The 18,595-nt window shown below is 46.3% G+C and overlaps 1 protein-coding gene across 4 annotated transcripts in view; it reads right to left on the reverse strand.

Moving 5' to 3' along the window:
• The window catches only part of TNRC6B (trinucleotide repeat containing adaptor 6B), a 283,394-nt gene extending 269,576 nt beyond the window's left edge, over positions 1–13,818 (reverse strand). For 3 of the 4 annotated variants that reach the window (XM_030915672.1, XM_030915676.1, XM_030915674.1), the window contains exon 1: positions 13,627–13,818. The gene's annotated coding sequence lies outside the window, so the exon portion shown is untranslated. Of the gene's footprint in view, positions 1–13,617 lie in introns of all 4 variants that reach the window. The other variant, XM_030915671.1, reaches the window with a different exon arrangement.
• Between the last annotated feature and the right edge of the window lie 4,777 nt (positions 13,819–18,595).

The following is an 18,595-nucleotide window of genomic DNA, read 5'->3' on the forward strand; positions in this document are numbered from 1 at the left end:
GGTGTGGGGCATAAAAAGATCTCCTCTTTCTAAAGCAGTCCGCAGACCCACCTGCATGGTTTAAGCTGGAATCAGTTAGTATTGTGGCCTTTTGTTTAAGGCAATAGACCCAAACTGCAAGATAAAACAATGTAAATTTTAAACATATTGGTGTAAAAATATAAAACTTGTACAGCAAAAAGAAGCTTGATAAAATTGACCAAAGAGTAGATGGTGAAAGAGTAATTTCAAACCTGTTGTCCATGGTACATCTAACAGAGAGAGTCTTTATTTAGAAGGTCCATAGAGATAACATCTGAGTAAAACCTCTCCTCAGGAAAACGATGTTACTGAGCATGAGACACCATCAGCAGGATTTTCACAAGAGGAAGACATTTAGCTCCTCAGAGAGTAGCCGTTTCATCTTTTACTTTGGATTGCCTTCCTCCACATCAGAATCTTGTACCCAGCAAGTACCCAAGACATTTCTCTTGATATGCCGACCAGGGGGTCTCCAGGTTAGAAAGCCTGGTCCACTTCCAGTTTTTGAGGCTCGAGGATAGATACATATATTTTTAAATAAAGACATGCCAAAACAGCATTATAAAAATTCTGGGCCGGGCGCAGCGGCTCACACCTGTCATCCCAGCACTTTGGGAGGCTGCGGATCACCCGAGGTCGGGAGTTCGAGACCAGCCTGACCAACATGGAGAAACCCCGTCTCTACTAAAAATACAAAACTAGCTGGGCGTAGTAGTGCGTGCCTGTAATCCCAGCTACTCGGGAGGCTGAGGCAGGAGAATCGCTTGAACCTGGGAGGCAGAGGTTGCGGTAAGCCGAGATCGTGCCATTGCACTCCAGCCTGGGCAACAAGGGCAAAACTTGGTCTTTAAAAAAAAAAAAAAAAAAAAAAAAAAAGGCATGTTTTAAAAGTACATATTTAATAAATCGACACCTCCTTCAGGAAAATAATTCAATGTAACTGTACTATTCACAAGATAAGAGGATTAATAAACATGTTCACTTGTCATAAACCACAGATAGTGTTACCTGGTAACAAGTTTAAAGGTTCATCAATATTACCTTTCAGTCCTGTGACTTTATCTCTACCGTTTACACCTACAATGTGCAAAACATCCTAGTGGGTGCCATGACAAAACAAAGTAGCATAAGCTCATTTTGAGCTCAAGGTATCCAAGATGAGAACCCACGACTTCTTATTCTGTTGAGATACCACAAGGACCTTCCAATGAGTATAGTCCACCTGTGCCCATGGGAGAAATATGGTGGCCTTGCCCCATCAAATCTGCTACGATCTCCATTCAAGCAGCTTCCATTTTTCTTTCTTCCTTAGGTCCTTCTTGTGTATCTTTTAATAGATTATAGATTTTTCTCTTTTTTTTGAGACAGGGTGTCACTCTCTCTCTCAGGCTGGAGTATAGTGATGCAATCCTGGCTCACTGCAGCATCCAACTCCTGGGCTCATGCAATCCTCCTGCCTCAGCCTCTTGAGTAGCTAGGACTACAGGCATGTGCCATCATGCTCAGTTAATGTTTAAAACATTTTTTGTAGAGATGGGGTCTCACTATGTTGCTCAAGCTGGTCTCAAACTCCTGGCCTCAAGTGATCCTCTTACTCTGTCTTCCCAAAGTGCTGGGATTACAGGCATGAGCCACAGCACCTAGCCTGATTTTCTATCTTACTTAAAGGTGTTGTTGCCTTCTCAACCTCGTCCTGCATCCATTTTTCTCCATCCTTTCTCTTCCAAACATCTTGAACTAAACTGCACTCATTACTACCATTCCCCCTATCATCACTTAGCTCCTGAGCCCTTTGTTATGTAGGTCAAATACGTACACCTAACTTGTAGAAATCGGCACTACGATAAGTCAATTAACATCTTGTGAGTGTAATCAGCACAGCACTACCAGAGCATAATCACTTCTTCCCACTCTGAAAAATATCAAGCTCTGAATATGCAAAGCTGAGAAACAATTAGTTGAGCCAACAAGGTACGGACATCCTGCAACTGAAAGCAACTTAGCAGTAATAGAATGGAAGATGGCTAGAGATGGGGTGGATGGAGAAAGGAGGCACTGCTTAAGAGTAACAGGGAGAGAAAAATTGATAGAAGTAGACAGAAAAGGAAAGAGACATTGAAAACAAAGAGGAGTAAATAAAGGAAAATGAGCTACATTTCCATCCAATTAATCTCCCTTTCTTCAAATATGGTTGCGAATTAAATTAATGTTAGCTCACTGAACCACGTGGAGATATGTAAAGACCTTCAAGCTGTAGGAATTGTCTTTCCCAGAACATACACCAGAGGCCCTTAGGGGTAGTCCTCTTTTCTGATTTCCTCCCTTTCACTGGTTCAGTGTCTGACCCATTTGAGATGGTATCAGCACTCACCTCAGGTGATCTAGAAGTCACTTCCTTTACTCTCTGCTCCTACAGATAAGCTTAAATGAGTCACCACTTTCTAATTCCACCTAACATCATTTGCATGGTTACAGGCACACCACTGAAGCAAGTATATTAACTAGAAGTGACAAGTGCCATTGTGGTTTATGATTATCTTCTCCGAATGGTACTCTATGCCTTTACGAATCCAAACATACAGGGTCAGATCATTATTCTAAGGTCATTTCCCATCCTAAACTGCAGTGGAGTGTAAGAGGCTGAGTCTGACATATCACGGTTCAACTGTAAGTCAGCTGTTAACCCTGTACCCTAGTGCCAGCCTTGTAAAGCATACCGCTGTGCCGGTCATCTTCTCCACATACTAAAAACGCTCCCTCATGCCTCTGCACAGGCTGTTCTCTCTGCCTGAAATGGCCTTTACCTCCACAACTTGGTGCAAGTGTCACCTTCCCTGGGAAGGCTTTCTCAACCTCCCCATCGTGTTGATGACCCTCCTTTTCATCCCCGCCGCACCCCTTGTACTGTCTATCACAGCACTTATTACACTAAATGGCACTCATCTGTGTCCACATCTGTCTCACCCACCTGGCTGTGCGTTCCTTGGGAACAAAGATCTCCTTTCACCCCACCTCTGTATTCTGAGCTCCTAGCACAGCATTCAGCATGCCTATGCATTCAAACGTTTAGTGAGAGTGTCATCATGTCAAGCCCAAGCGTATTTCTTTTTTTTTTTTTGGAGACGGAATCTTGTTCTGTCACCCAGACTGGAGCTCAATGGTGCAATCTCAGCTCACTGCAACCTCTGCCTCCCAGGCTTAAGCAATCGTCCTGTATCAGCCTCCCAAGTAGCTGGGACTACTGGTATGCACTACCACAACCAGCTAATTGTTTTTTTTGTTGTTGGTGGTGTTGTTTTTGTTTTTTTTGTAGAGATGGGCTTCACCGCATCACGCAGGCTGGTCTCAAACTCCTGGACTCAAGTGACCTGCCTGCCTAGGACTCCCAAAGTGCTGGCATTACATGCATGAGCCATCGAACTTTGCCTAAAATGAGGTATTTTAGAAATTCCGTTTTAAATTCTTTCTTTTTTTTTTTTGAGAAGGAGTCTCGCTCTGTCACCCAGGCTGGAGTGCAGTGGCCAGATCTCAGCTCCCTGCAAACTCCGCCTCCCGGGTTTACGCCATTCTCCTGCCTCAGCCTCCCCAGTAGCTGGGACTACAGGCGCCCGCCACCTCGCCCGGCTAGTTTTTTGTATTTTTTAGTAGAGACAGGGTTTCACCGTGTTAGCCAGGATGGTCTCGATCTCCTGACCTCGTGATCCGCCCGCCTCGGCCTCCCAAAGTGCTGGGATTACAGGCTTGAGCCACCGCGCCCGGCCTAAATTCTATCTTTCTTAACTTCATTTGAAAAAATATTTATTGAGGATCTACTATGTGCAACTCACAGTGCTAGATGCTAGTGACACAAATGTGAATAAAACAGAGTATTTTTATTCATGTAGCTATTTTCCAGAAGGGGAAATAGAATATACAAATTAAATAATTATACAATTGATATCTTCTAACGTGGGGCGGGGTGATTAGGAAGTCATTAAAGAAGTGACACACACACTGAGCTCAGGATTGAAGAGGCATCAACTAAGGTTGGGCCTGGGGCCTTCCAGCTGTGGAAATAGCATGCTCAAGGAAGGGACCTTGGGTAGGGAAGAACACACATTTCAGGAACTTGGAGAGGGTCAGTATGGTGAGAGTACAGTCAGCAAGGGGGAAGACGGCAGGAAAACAGGCAGGGGACACTGGCAGAAACTTCACTGGGCAGTCAGTGAAAAAGGCAAGAACACGAATTCAGGTTCTTATCAGGGTCTTTAGGCCTCACTGACAGTTTTGTTTTTGTTTTTGAGACAGGATCTCACTCTGTCACCCACACTGGAGTGTGGTGGCACAATCGCGGCTCACTGCAACCTCCGCCCCCAGGCTCAAGCCGTCCTCCCACCTCAGCCTCCCGAGTAGCTGGGACTACAGGCAGGCACCACCAGGCCCGGCTAATTTTGTATGTTTTGTAGAGACAGGGTTTTGCTGTGTTGCCCAGGCTGGTCTTGAACTCCTGAGCTCAAGATATTGGCCCGCCTCAGCTTCCCAAAGGGCTGGGATCACGGGTGCGAGCCTGTGCAGCCAGCCTTATTAACAGGTTTAAGCAGGGGAGAAATATGATCAGATTTACACTTGTTTTTTAAGTAAATGCTTTAAATGAAGATATATACAGAACAAATCTGTAGTTTTAAAAGATTATTCTCACTTCAGTTTCAACAATTCTCTGAAGCAGAGAAGTTCCTACTTGCCAAAAAAAAACCTAACGCTCTGCAAAGCTAAGTAACTTACTTCAAGTTATTTATTTAACAAACATTTGAGTGTCTACGATATGACAGACAGTACAGTATGTGTCTAGGGATGCAAAGATGACTACAATAGTCTCACTTAAGAAATTTGCAATCTAGCAGGAGAAACAGATTAATAAACATGATATAATGTAGTCCATGTCAGAAATGAGTAAAGTCTAAGAGAACAGAGAGAAATTAAATCTTCCTCGGAAGAATTAATCATTTCACCTTTGCGTTAAAGGGGTATTTTTTTTTTTTTTCATACTGTAGGTTTTGAATTCTCAATCATTCCTGCGCTTGGCACCCAGTATGCACTCAAGCAAATGTCAGCAATACAAATGAATCCAGGACTTTTGACTCCTAATTCAGAGACTCTCCAACTCTGCCCCAATTCTGGAAGACTTGCATTAATTACAATAATTATGGAACTTTTTTGGAGCTCTACTTTTGAAGCTGCTTTCGGAGCCTGTTTATAAACCACAAAGAAAGTCAGTCTCATTAAGACTGTCAAACTTCATTAACGACCCAATCTGAAAATCCGTAACAGTATCTAAACATTGCTACTTTGTTAAAAGAAAATCTACTCCAAACACATCGAGTGGTATACCTTAAGTACCTAAAGCTTTTAGTATGTCAATCATACCTCAATAAGGTGGTTTGGGGGAAAAAGAAAGCACAAACTGGCATTTGGAGGATGGTGAAATGCTCCTATGAAGACAACCAAGCAAATATGACATATACTCCTTCATAATTCATGATCTCTGTCCTCAAAAGACTTACATTTCAGTTTCTAACTGGAAAGATAATAGCACATAAAAAGAATAAAAGAGACTGGAAGGTAACATTTGTTCATTTATTTAAAACATTTACACACTGCTTACTACAGGTCTGGTCAGAAACTGTTCTAGGGATGCAAAGGGGGTAAGATAAATGCCTGCCTTCAAGAAACTCAGTCTTATCAGGAAGTCGACAATACACAGGCCGGGCACGGTGGCTCACACCTGTAATCCCAGCACTTTGGGAGGCTAAGGCAGGCAGATCACTTGAGCCTGGGAGATTGAGACCAGCCTGGGCAACATAGTGAGACTTCGTCTCCATAAAACATGAGACAGGTGTGGAGGTGCATGTCTGTAGTCCCAGCTGTTCAGGAAGCTGAGGTGGGCGGACTGCTTGAGCCCAGGAGATGGAGGCTGCAATGAGCCATGTTTGCGCCACTGCACTCCAGCCTGGGTGACGGAGTGAGACCCTGCCTCAAACAAAACAAAACAAAACAAAACAAAACAATACACAGTATTGCTATTAAGCAGGTACACACAAAAGAGAACACTGAGGCAGTGTACAGCTGGCATCAATTCTAACTCATCAGACACCCATTCTTATGGGTCCACGCTTTATCTGTTGTTAAATATTGTAATATTATCTCTGATTATAATGTAAATTGGTAAATACTGTAAGTAATCACTATATGAAAAAAAAAGATACCCAAAAAATTGTTGTAAGTTTTCAGAGAATATGATGAGAATGTAAATTTTAATCTTGGGGTCCCCCTTTGATCTTGGGGTCCCCTTGTGTTTCTTGGCAAGGAAGCTTGGCACATTTGAATAAGGAAGCTGGTTCTAGGTGAGGGGAATAGTAACCAAAAGGCCAGCGGCTGGAATTACCCAGATATGGCCCTTCAACTATGAGGAGAGCATGGTTTAGAGTTGTGCTGTCCAACATGGTAGCCACTAGCCACATGTGGCTACTGAGCGCTTGAAATGTGGTTACTCTGAACTGAGATGTATATGAGCAAAAAATACACTCCAGATTTCAAAGGCTTAACTAGAAAAAAGAATGCAAAGTATCTCATTAATAATTTTTTTACTAATTACCTATTTAAATGATATTTTGGATATACTGAAGTCAATAAAATGCTATAAAAATCAATTTTCCCCCTTTCTACTTTTTTAATGTGGCTACTAGAAAATCTATACAAATGTGGCTCATATTTGTGGCTTGCATTCTATTTCTGTTGGACAGTGCTAGTCCAAAAACTTTTAAATAATAAGCTAAAGCATTTAAACCCTCTAGGCAATGAAACACCATTGAAGGCTTTCAAACTTTAGTGCCTGTGGTCGGTTTGGGAGGGAGCAGGAAACATAAACAAAGCGCTGTTTCAGGAAGATCAGCGTGGGGGCAATCTGCAGGGGTGAGACACTGGAGGCAGTTGTCAATGTCAACAGGCTGCAAAATGTCAAAGGGTGAGCAGGCTCAGCTGGAAAGAATACAAGGTCTTTAGAAGGCCCATGCTGGGTGGAGGGAGGAGGAAGAAATCAACAGCAGGTTGAAATACGGGAAGAATAACAGCTGCAAGTGCCGACCCCAGCCTGGACAACCAAGGTGCAATGCTTGTGGGACTTAGTGAGTTCAGCGCAGTTTAGTTTAGATCAAGTATGGCTTAGTGATAAGGGCTTCCAGGCAGAGGTACAATTCAGAACAGGACTGGGGTCCTCTTCAGCAATTCTGGAATCTATCTCACTGTGGCAGGACTTCCAACAGTAAGATCAAGTCCCAGAGGAGACGGGGAGGAGGTAAGCAAGGCTACTAGAAACCGCAGGATAGGCTGGGCGCGGTGGCTCACGCCTGTAATCCCAGCACTTTGGGAGGTCGAGGTAGGTGGATCACAAGGTCAGGAGTTCAAGACCAGCCTGGCTAATATGGTTAAACCCTGTCTCTAATAAAAATACAAAAAAAATTAGCCGGGCATGGTGGTGGGCGCCTGTAGTCCCAGCTAGTCGGGAGGCTGAGGCAGGAGAATTGCTTGAACCCGGGAGTGGGAGGTTGCAGTGAGCTGAGATCGGGCCACTGTACTCCAGCCTGGGCGACAGAGCGAGACTCCGTCTCAAACAAAAGAAAACAAAACAAAAAAGAAACTACAGGATAGGCTGGGCGTGGTGGCTCACACCTGTAATCCCAGCACTTTGGGAGGCCAAGACAGGCGGATCATGAGGTCAGAAGTTCAAGACCAGCCTGGCCAACATGGTGAAACCCCGTCTCTACTAAAAATACAAAAATTAGCCAGGTGTGGTGGCGTGCACCTGTAGTCAGCTACTTGGGAGGCGAAGGCAGAAGAATTGCTTGAACCCAGGAGGCAGAGGTTGCAGTGAGCCCAGATCGTGCCATTGCACTCCAGCCTGGGCAACAGAGCGAGACTCTATTTCAAAAAAGAAAAAAAAAAAAAAAACACTACAGGATAGCAATAAATAACAAAAGCAAAAGACCAGACTTACAACACAGCCTACAAATATTTACTGGAAGTCTGCTGTATGCCTGACACTTGGCCAGGCTCTGGAGATACAGTGAACAAAACAGACATGGTCCTGAATCATGAATTGTGGTGAGAGCTGCGAAAAAATAACAGGAGCTCTGCCAGTCTTAACTGAGGGTGGATGGGGGCAGTGGGACGAGAGCATAAAGGAGAGCCTTTCTGAAGTGACAATTTAATCTGAACCTGAAGTTAGCTGGGTGAAGGCTAGTGGGGAGCAGAGGAAGGACAGCCCAAGCCAAGAGAGTAGTGCAGGTGTATACAAAAACAAAAACCTTAAGGCCGGAAAAGGCTTGGGCAATTTGAGGAACTGAAAGAAGGACCTTGCAGTTAAGATGGTCAGAGAGGAGGGCAGGGTATAAAAGAAGTGAGGGCAGGTTGGAGAGGCCAGAACATACAAGCCTCGTAGGATAAAAAGTAAAATCCCAGCCAGGCGCAGTGGCTCACGCCTGTAATCCTAGCACATTGGGAGACCGAGGCGGGCGGATCATGAGGTCAAGAGATCGAAACCATTCTGGCCAACAATGGTGAAACCTCATCTCTACTGAAAATACAAAAATTAGCCGGGCGTGGTGGCATGCGCCTGTAGTCCCAGCTCCTCAGGAGGCTGAGGCAGAAGAATTCCTTGAAATTGGGAGACGGAGGTTGCAGTAAGCCGAGATCGCGCCATTGCACTCCAGCCTAGGCGACAGAGCTAGACTCCATTTCAAAAACAAAAACAAAAAAAGTGAAATTCCAAACCAGCCCGAGTGTAATGGGAAATCATAAAAGGGTTCTGACCACAAGGAAGTGGTACAATCCTAAAGGGATTCTAAGTGCTCCAGCTACCTATGCTCCTCTCAGGTCACTGAATCCTGGCTGGCTTGGCAGCAAAGGGGCAGCAGCCAGTATCATAACTGAGTAGCAGGATTCCAGGTCTGAAATAACAGAGTTTATTATATGGCCCTCCAAATGCTCCAGGGTTGCAAACTTGAGAGGATGAGGGCACCACTGAAAAACACTAATAATAACTAATAGAAACTAACAATAACTAACAGAAACTAATACTAATGGGAGGTATTACTTAACTTTCACCATACTGAGTACGAAGAAGTAGCAAAGAATGCCAGCCGGGTACAATGGCTCATGCTTATAATCTCAGTACTTTGGGAGACTGAGGCGGGCAGATCACCTGAGGTCAGGAGTTCGAGACCAGCCTGGTCAACATGGTGAAACCCTGTCTCTACTAATAATACAAAAATTAGCCAGATGTGGTGGTGTACACCTGCAATCCCAGCTACTTGGGAGGCTAAGGTAGGAGAATCGCTTGAACCCGGAAGGCAGAGGTTGCAGTGAGCTGAAATTACACTACTGCACTCTAGCCTGAGCAACAGAGCAAGACTGTCTCAAAAACAAAAAGAACGCCAGCAGGTAAATATGGATTTTGTTTTGGAGTATGGAAGAGAGGTGAGGCATGGATATGTAGGCTAGCATATACAGAGGTGACAGTTAAGTCTCATAAATAACACGAGGATTAGAAAAAGAGAAAAATAAAACAATAAAAGGAGCCCTTAGTAAATGACCTTAGTGTTTCTCTCTGCGATAGAAGTCAGGAAAGGAATGATGCCCCAAAAGGTAAAAAGGAGGAGACAGTACGATGTCAGAATAATGTCAGAAAAGGTAGAGTGTTAAGAAAGCTAACTGGGCACGGTGCCTCACCCCGTCCTAGCACTTTGGGAGGCCGAGGTGGGAGTTCGAGACCAGCCTGGTCAACATAGTGAAATCCCTAAGGTCAGGAGTTCAAGACTGGCCTGGCCAACATGGTAAAACCCTGTCTCTACTAAAAATACAAAAATTAGCTGGGCGTGGTGATACGCGCCTATAATCCCAGGTACTCAGGAGGCTGAGGCAGGAGAATCGCTTGAAAGCAGTGAAGTTGTGGCGGCAGGAGGTGGCGGAGGTTGTGGTGAGCCGAGATCATGCCACTTTACTCCAGCCTGGGCGACAGAGCGAAACTCCATCAGAAAGACAAGAAGGATGGATGGATGGATGGATGGATGGATGGATGGAAGGAAGGAAGGAAGGAAGGAAGGAAGGAAGGAAGGAAGGAAGGAAGGAAGGAAGGAAAAAGGAAAGAGAAAGCTGTGATCCAAAGGGATGGGACAAGGGAGTTTTTAGGAGTGGTGGAACCGTTCTGATCCTGACCTGTGTGCATTCATATGTGAACATTCACAGAACTGTAAACACACATAAAAAGTCAATATTACTGTATGTTATTTTTAAAAAAGTTTTTAAAGGGATGGGGTTGTCAAAAAGGATTGGCTGCTGCAGGGAGACAGAAAAGGATGAAACCTGAAAAGAGAGTTCTGGGAAAAAAAATTTTTTTTTTTTTGAGACGTAGTCTCACTCTGTTGCCCAGGCTAGAGTGCAGTGGTGCAGTCTCAGGTCACTGCAGCCTCCGCCTCCTTGGTTCAAGCAATTCTCCTGCGTCAGACTCCTGAGTAACTGGGACCACAGGTATGCGCCGCCCCACCCGGCTAACTTTTTTTGTATTTTTAGTAGAGACGGGGTTTCACGACATTGACCAGGATGGTCTTGATCTCCTGACCTCCTGATCCGCCCACCTCAGCCTCCCAAAGTGCCGGCATTACAGGCGTGAGCCACCGCGCCCGGCCAGTGTGGGAAATTTACCCACTAGGTAATTGGCAACCTTGGAACAATCTGGCTGCAAAAGTTTAAAGAATGACTGAATAGTGAAGACGTGAAGGAAGGGAAGTAGCCAGCATAGACTGCTCTTTCAGAACTCTGGAAGTGAGGGGAACAGTAGCTCAAACATGACAGCAGAATGGAGAGATCCAGCAAACTGGCAGAATTTTCCAAGATCCCATGAGTTGCTCCATGTAACTAGTCATTTTCTTATTGTCCTGTTAATCTAAAACTGCATAATTCAACGACTAAAACGAATCCAAAATCTACACTTTGATTCTGCTCCTTAAAATCAAATGTTAGTCAGTCAACTAACGTTTTCTGTGTTCCCACTATGTGCCAAGCACTGTGCTGGATAGAAAAATGAATAACACTTAGTTCTTGGAAGAGCACACAATTTACCACAACAGCCCGGGACTGGAGCAGAGATCTGTACCAAGGGCTCTGAAAGCCTTGAACTCTGAACTAAAATGTATTTTTACAATCTTTATAAAAATTAAACAGGGAAGAAATAAGATGTACTTTTGCAAAAATGTTATTAATTTCTAAAAGCCAAGAATGAGCTTAATTTTTTTTTTTTTTTTTTTTTTTTGAGACTGAATTTCTCTCGCTGCCCAGGTTGGAGGGCAATGGCACGATCTCGGCTCCCTGCAACCTCTGCCTTCCAGGTTCAAGAGATTCTGCTGCCTCAGTTTCCTGAGTAGCTGGAATTATAGGCGCCCACCACCACATCCGGCTAATTTTTTGTATTTTTAGTAGAGACGGGATTTCACCATGTTGGCCAAGTTGGTCTCGAACTCCTGACCTCAAGTGATCCACCCGCCTCGGTCTCCCAAAGTGCTGGGATTACAGGCACGAGCCACTGCGCCCAGCTTAATTTAAATTCTTAAGTTAGGTATGGGCAACCTAATCATCAGTGGTATTCTCCTTTTCTATTCCTCTCTACTTTTCAGCGCCCTTTCTCCCTCTGATAATTCAGGAAGGAGGCAAAATGAAACACGCGTAGGCGCTCAAACTAGACAGACGTGAGACTGAACCTATGCCCTTGAAATGCATAGCTGTGTGGCTCTTGGAGATCCCTTTTCTCTTTCATAGAATAGTAATGATACCTACCCCACAGACTTGGGGTAAGAATTAGGGGAAAAAAAGGTAAAAAGGCTGGCATACAGTAAGCATGCGACACAGTTAGCTAATATGATTACTGCCATTTCAACAAGTGGCATTGCTCTGACTTTAAACATTTTTAAGTGCTTCCATTTGAATGAGGGAAATTTTTTTCAAGGGCATAACATTTATATGTTACCACAGAAAAGCAGCTACAGAATTTCTATCAGAAACCACTCTGCTCAAATAATGGTGTTTGGGATAAGCACTTAATAATAGTCAAGAATTAAGAAAATGTAAAGGTATTATTATCATCATCATCACCCACGTGGGACAAGCCAGTGGGTCCCACGTGGGACAAGCCAGTCTGATTTGTGTTCTGGATATTGGTGAGTGTGCCTTCGTGCAAGTGGACACTACATTCATAGCCCTCCCACTAGCTGCCTACAGCAATGCCACACGCTGTAGAGACAACGTGCTAAAAGTTCCGCTCTGTAAGAGTCATTTACACAACACTACCCAAAACACATCTGTAGTTTCAAAGCGAAGATCACTGATGAGTCTTCAAACCAAGAGAAATCTTAATACTACTGACATCTCCCACAGCGAAGAGAGAAGTAACCTCTATTAGTAAACTTTCACGAAATGCTAATGTGTATCACACACTTTCTATATATACTTAACTGTTGGTGGGGGCACTAATGTTTTATTCACTATGAAGAAATATCTTTGGCCAATTTTGTATAATTTCGCTTAAATTATAATACAAATGACCAACCTGAAATTCACCATCCTCTCGTTCAATCTCTAGCACTGATGCTAAAAAGTAATAACACAGCCAAAACACATGAGGAAGCACGAACTTAAAGTCGCAGGCTGGTAACCTGAATTCCAAAGAATTCAGAATAAGCTGGTCCTTAAGGCGCTTGACTAGAGGTGACCGTTACTGGACGTCTTTAAGCACTACAGCGTGTCTCACTGGATCGGATGTTTAGCCTCTGCAGCCGAATAAACCCAGTAGTCTGGAACTGAAGGGCACCGGACCAGGTGAAGGTGTAAAACCACTTCCAGTGCCCCTCGTTTCCTTGTCCAGAGTCTGAGCCGCCTCCCCAAGTGGCCGCACACGCAGGGCCCTGGGGAGGGGTGTGTAACGCATTCACCCTGTCACGCAGGTCCTGCACACAGGCCGGGACGCTGCGCAGGGACCCGAGGCTCCGAGGCCTGACGCCTCCCTCTGCCACCGACAGCCATGGATGAATGCACCTCCGCGGGCCGGGAGGGTGCACCCGCGCCGGGGGCCCCCAGGAGACGGGAAGCGAACTCAACTCGGCCGGGCCAGCCCACCCGGAAGCCCTCCCCCAGTTCACACCTGCTGGCGCGTGACGCCCGGAGCCGCGCGCGCGCCCGCCCGTGCTGCCCGGCCGTTCGGGGCGCCCCGGCCCGCGCGCCGGACGTCGCCCCGAATCCCTCCCGGCCCCTCCACTCAAATCTCGGCGGCTCCCGCTCCCGTGGAGCGCGCGCTCAGCGCCGCCGGCCGCACCGGCCCCGGGCGCGCTCACGCCCCCTCCCCGGCCCGCTCCCCGCCCCACGCGCGCTCCCTCGCGAGGACACGCACACGCCGCGCCTCCGCTCACCGCCCCGGGCCGCGCCGCGCGCCCCCGGGGGCGTCCTCGCCGACCCCCGGCCGCCCCGCTCAGTCCTGGCAGGGCGCGGGGGAGGGGAAGGACGGCGCGGCCGCCGCACCTCACTCACCCCCGAGCCGTGCCGGCTCCAAGTACGCGGCGTTCCGCTGTGAAGAGAGGCGGGCAGTCCCCGCTTCTCCGCAGACTATGGAGGCGACGTCGTAGGGGGACTGAGGGTCGCGGGGGTCACTCCCTCCCGTTTTGCCTGGCAGAAGCACGGGGACCCCAGAAACTAAAAACAAAATAAACAAACTTTCCCCTCCGCATCCCTCCCCCAAAACCACAACACAAACACTCGGGGGCCCGCCCAGAGCCCCACTCCATTGGCCGCAGGGAGGATGCTTCCGGCTCTCACTGGCTGGCTTTTGTGCCCGTCAAGCTGTCGTTCCGCCCCTCCAATTCCTCGTTGCTGCCTTAGCCCCTCATTGGTTAAGTGCTTCCCGTTTAACGAGCTAGGATTGGCTGAGCTGCCTGAGCCAATCATGCGGGGACACACCCCCTCAGCATCCCAGAGGCCGCTTCCTCGGTCGAGGACCCAAAGAGACTCAGGGGAAACTAGAGCATGATGGCCGCCCAGCTCGCTTGGCGCAACCATGGTCTTTTTTCTTTTTATTTTTAGCTCATTAGTGCCTTGCCTCGGCGCTGTTTCCCTAAGCTCGTCTCTCCATCCAGTACTGCCCTATAACGGAATCTATACGTGCCGGCTCCTTGATTTATCCCCTCCGAAGTGCTGAGTGTGGGTTGGTTGTGTGTCATTGGACTGTCAGGATGTCACTCCCCAGTCAAATCTTCAAGCTATTGGTGGAACAGCAAGAAAGCCCGTCCGACAACAAGAGTTAATACCATTGGTTTGACTCCACTGTGTTATTTCCTGGCACTTTATTGGGCTAATAGGTGCGTCAGATCCGGATTCGCTCTGCTACGGTTAATTGTTTACTGGGGATTTGGGGTCAACTCCGGTTGTTTGGCCAGTAGTTGACGATAATACTGACTCCCATTTATTGCATGCCTATTTTGTGTCAAGTACAAACATTATCTGGTTAAACCTGGGAGTAATGCAGTATCCAGTTTTTATAGATGGGAAATTAAGGCTGGCGAGAGCTTAGAAAACTTGCCCAAGGTCATCCAGATGCAAAGTAGTTGACGGGCCTGGCATCTGCTCCTGGGTCAAACTCCGGAGACTTCACGCTTTTTATTATGCTTTAGTGCCTCCACCTTAGACGATATACTTGTCAGTCAACCCAGCATCTTAACAACTTTCATTTGGAACTCAAAGTCTTCAGTTTCTGGAAGTGACTTTTTTGGGGACTTACTATGGAGAAGTTGTCATTGCCTCCACCACATCCTCCTCCCCAGGACCTATTCCTCGCCCCTTTAAGTTAAAGTAGACATTTCTGCCGTTCTTTTATGTGAAGCCTACCCCCCACTCGCAACCCCTGACCAACCATCTACAACTCATTCTTTAGAGAGAGTCCTCAAAAGCTGGAAAACTAGGAGAAATCAAGTCTAAAGAGAGAGACAGAACAAATCGTCTTAGAAATGAATAATTTATTGCATGCAAAGAGAACAGCCCTTCAGCTCCTGGAAGTCTTCCAGGATAGTTGATGCTGAGCAAGACGTGTGCTCCTGGCTGGTGCCCACTGGGTTCTTTCTCTGTAGCAGCTTTCATCGAAGTGAATCCAACATTTCAGCCAGAGGAGGGCAGGATGCTTAGGACCCATTGCCAGAGTGCCAGTCCTGAGCTTTTGGGACCGAAATGATCTCCAGGAGCACAACGCTGGACTCCAGCCCACATTCCATCTCGGATAATTAACATTTTACCATCCCAAATCCCCATCCCCTGTAGCTTCAGTGGGATCACTGCCCTTGTTTCGCTTCCTGATCCAAGCTGTTGTGTAACCTCCCTGGCACTGCTTTAATAATAAAACAGCCATTGTAACATAGTAACGATGCTCAACACTTAGAGCTTTTCAGCAAATGAAGCCAAGGTATTTCATAAAAGTCCATTAAGAGTAAGTGGCATGTATTCCTAGGGCCAATGCATGAAGGACAGAAGAAAGATCATGCATCAAATTCTAATACAGGTTGTAAGAACATGAATCCGTACAGTTGTGTGCACATACCCCATATTAGCCTTCCAGTATGGGGATTCTGAACTCAAAAACACAGTGAATGAGAAACATTCAGAGTCTAAAACCTTCCTAACCTTCAAAGTTGGTTGCTTGGACCCCTATTTTAACTTGGTACTTGACTTTCCGGGTAATTGTTTGATTCATTTCAGTTGTAAGTACCTTGAAGCAGATGGTTTCTTTTTCATCTTTGTGTCCTTCACACTGTTCTGATGGTAAAAGGCCCCCAAATAAATAGTTATTCCGTAAATGTTCAGTGAGCATGTCAGGCACTTTTACTAAGTTACAAAGGCTACACAGATGAGTAATACACTCCCTCTTCCTTCAAGGACCTCAGTTTAGTAGGGGTGTCCAGCAGATAAGCAGATAACCATGGTGCAGTGCTGTGAGAAGGTGCCCTGGAAGCAAATAGTAGGGACATGGGACTCCATCTTGGAGGGACAGAAATGGCTTCCTGGAAGAAGTGACATCTACAGGGAGAACTAAAGAATGAGTTACCATTAGCTAGGCAAGAGACTGGTGATGTGTGGTGATCTACAACATTTGCTGTCTGGTGGCATGGAGCAGAATGGGAATATCCAGAGATGGCCAAAGCCTGCTCTTCTTAGAATCTTTGTCTATAAAGGCCTCAGCTATTTGTCATTGTGCCACCTCATTGTGCCTTCCCTCCCAGAGACAAATCAAATGTGCCTTCCCTCCCAGAGACAAAGCAAATGCCTGAAACCTTCTTGTATTTGTCCCCTTGAGAATAGGAAAATACTTCCCAGACTCTTTTATGAATAGGCCCACAGATGAGTTTCTTCTTCCAACAAATAGTGGGATGTGGTTCGGGGCTCTTCTGGGCTCTGACAGCTCTCATCACCCAGAAATGTGGCTTTGGATGGAACCTGCCCTTGCTCTCTATACTTATAGGAAGGAAGCCAATCTGTCAATCAAATAATTATTGTGAAGAAGATGGGTTTCAATTCCTGTCACGGCCAATGACAAGACTTTTGTGTCTTGCTCAGCCTGGTGTGAATGTTGAGCCAATGAATGGGGTGAGGGTGTCTGCACCGTAGGGCTTACAGGCATGCTTTGGTGCCTGTGGAATCAAATCATACCCTGAAAAGGCAGCCCAGGTCAGAGAATGCTATGCCAGGGTACTCTCTTGTGCTCGCTCTCATTTCCTCTCTGCATGCTACTTGGGGAAAATATTTTTCTGTTTGTTTGTTCCAACCCACCCAGCTTTCAGAGTAAAAAGACTCGTTAAGCCCTGCACACTTGTATGCAGGCCAAGTGCACTATGTTCTTGGAGCGCTGTGCTATTCTTAGCGCTCTATATGTGGTGTTCTATACAGTTGGCTTTTTGCTGGAGGGGAAGGCAGATTTCATGAGTGATAGCTGCCTTGGCTGGCTACCAAAAGTGCTCTGAGCCATCTCAAGCAACAGGCCTTCCTTTTTTCCCTTGAGAGGTTGTGTTGTGATCCCTGCCCTTGGCTTGGACAAATTCCAAGGCAATGGGAATTTTTGTGAACGATTCTGCAACAACCCACAAGCTGGGGGAAGTGGGGGATAGCGAGCTGGATCTGCTCCAGCTCTAATTTCTGTGGCACAGGAGAACTCCTTCCGCCCTTTGCACTGGCCCCTCATAGCTATGAAGAATTTGGAAGTGTTCGTTAAGCATTCTCCAATTCTTGAAGCTTATAACAATGAGAAGATCCCTATAAAGGAATCTGATCCAAAGGACAAGGGGACAGCTGACAGCTGATACTGCTCACTGGGGCAGTGGGTGTAGCCATTGCCAAAGACCAAGCGCAATGAGGGAGGGAAACTCTCTAGAGAGTGCTGATTACAGAGGACATGCTTCTAAGCATTTATTGCATGTCTGGGAGCATTTACTGTGCAACACATCCCTTGCGTCTGTCTCACCTTCTAAATCACCTCTCATTTTTTATGACCACACTTCCTGAGAAGCAACTTAGTTAAGCAGCAAACACTGGACCCCCCTCCTGTGTGCTGGCCAATGCTAGACACACAGGAGGAGGCTCACAAGAGAACCAGGATTACGGTTAATAATAACTACCCTTTGGTTGACACTTGCTGTGTGTCAGACACTTTACTGAGGGCTTTACATGGATTGTGGATAGTTAATCTTCACAACAACCATTGTTATCCCCATTTTCTAGATAGGAAAATGTAGGCACTGAAGGGCTAACTAACATTGAACCTAGGCAGTCTGACTCCAGTGAGTAACCTCTTGTCCACGCTGCTACATTGCCTCTCGGATGTCTAACTTGGGAACCCCACAGTGCAGCTGGGGAGACGACTAGCCCTCAATGAACAGTTGTCCTCGTAGTATTTAGTATCTCAGCCCCATCTTCTTTACCCCTATAAACTCAAGGAAAGAAGTACACCTCTTGCTGGCTAAATTACCGCCTCTGGTGGTCCTTCCTCCACTTCCCAACTGAGATCTGGCTTTTCTCCTACTCCCTTCAAATAGCTTCCTTCCTTTTCTTCTCTATTTTCTTATCCTAGCTTCTTAAATAATGACCTGTGGCCATCTCCACCACAGAAGTGCTCTCTTGTTCTTTCTCTCTCTGAACCTGGCTTCTAGCCCTAACTCTACTGAAATTCATTTCTCTTTTTTTTTTTTTTTTTTTTTTTTTTTTTTTTGAGACGGAGTCTCGCTCTGTCGCCCAGGCTGGAGTGCAGTGGCCGGATCTCAGCTCACTGCAAGCTCCGCCTCCCGGGTTCACGCCATTCTCCTGCCTCAGCCTCCCGAGTAGCTGGGACCACAGGCGCCCGCCACCCTCGCCCGGCTAGATTTTTGTATTTTTTAGTAGAGACGGGGTTTCACCGTGTTAGCCAGGATGGTCTCGATCTCCTGACCTCGTGATCCGCCCGTCTCGGCCTCCCAAAGTGCTGGGATTA

This window comes from Rhinopithecus roxellana, chromosome 13, assembly GCF_007565055.1.
Source record: "Rhinopithecus roxellana isolate Shanxi Qingling chromosome 13, ASM756505v1, whole genome shotgun sequence".
NCBI lineage: Eukaryota > Metazoa > Chordata > Mammalia > Primates > Cercopithecidae > Rhinopithecus > Rhinopithecus roxellana.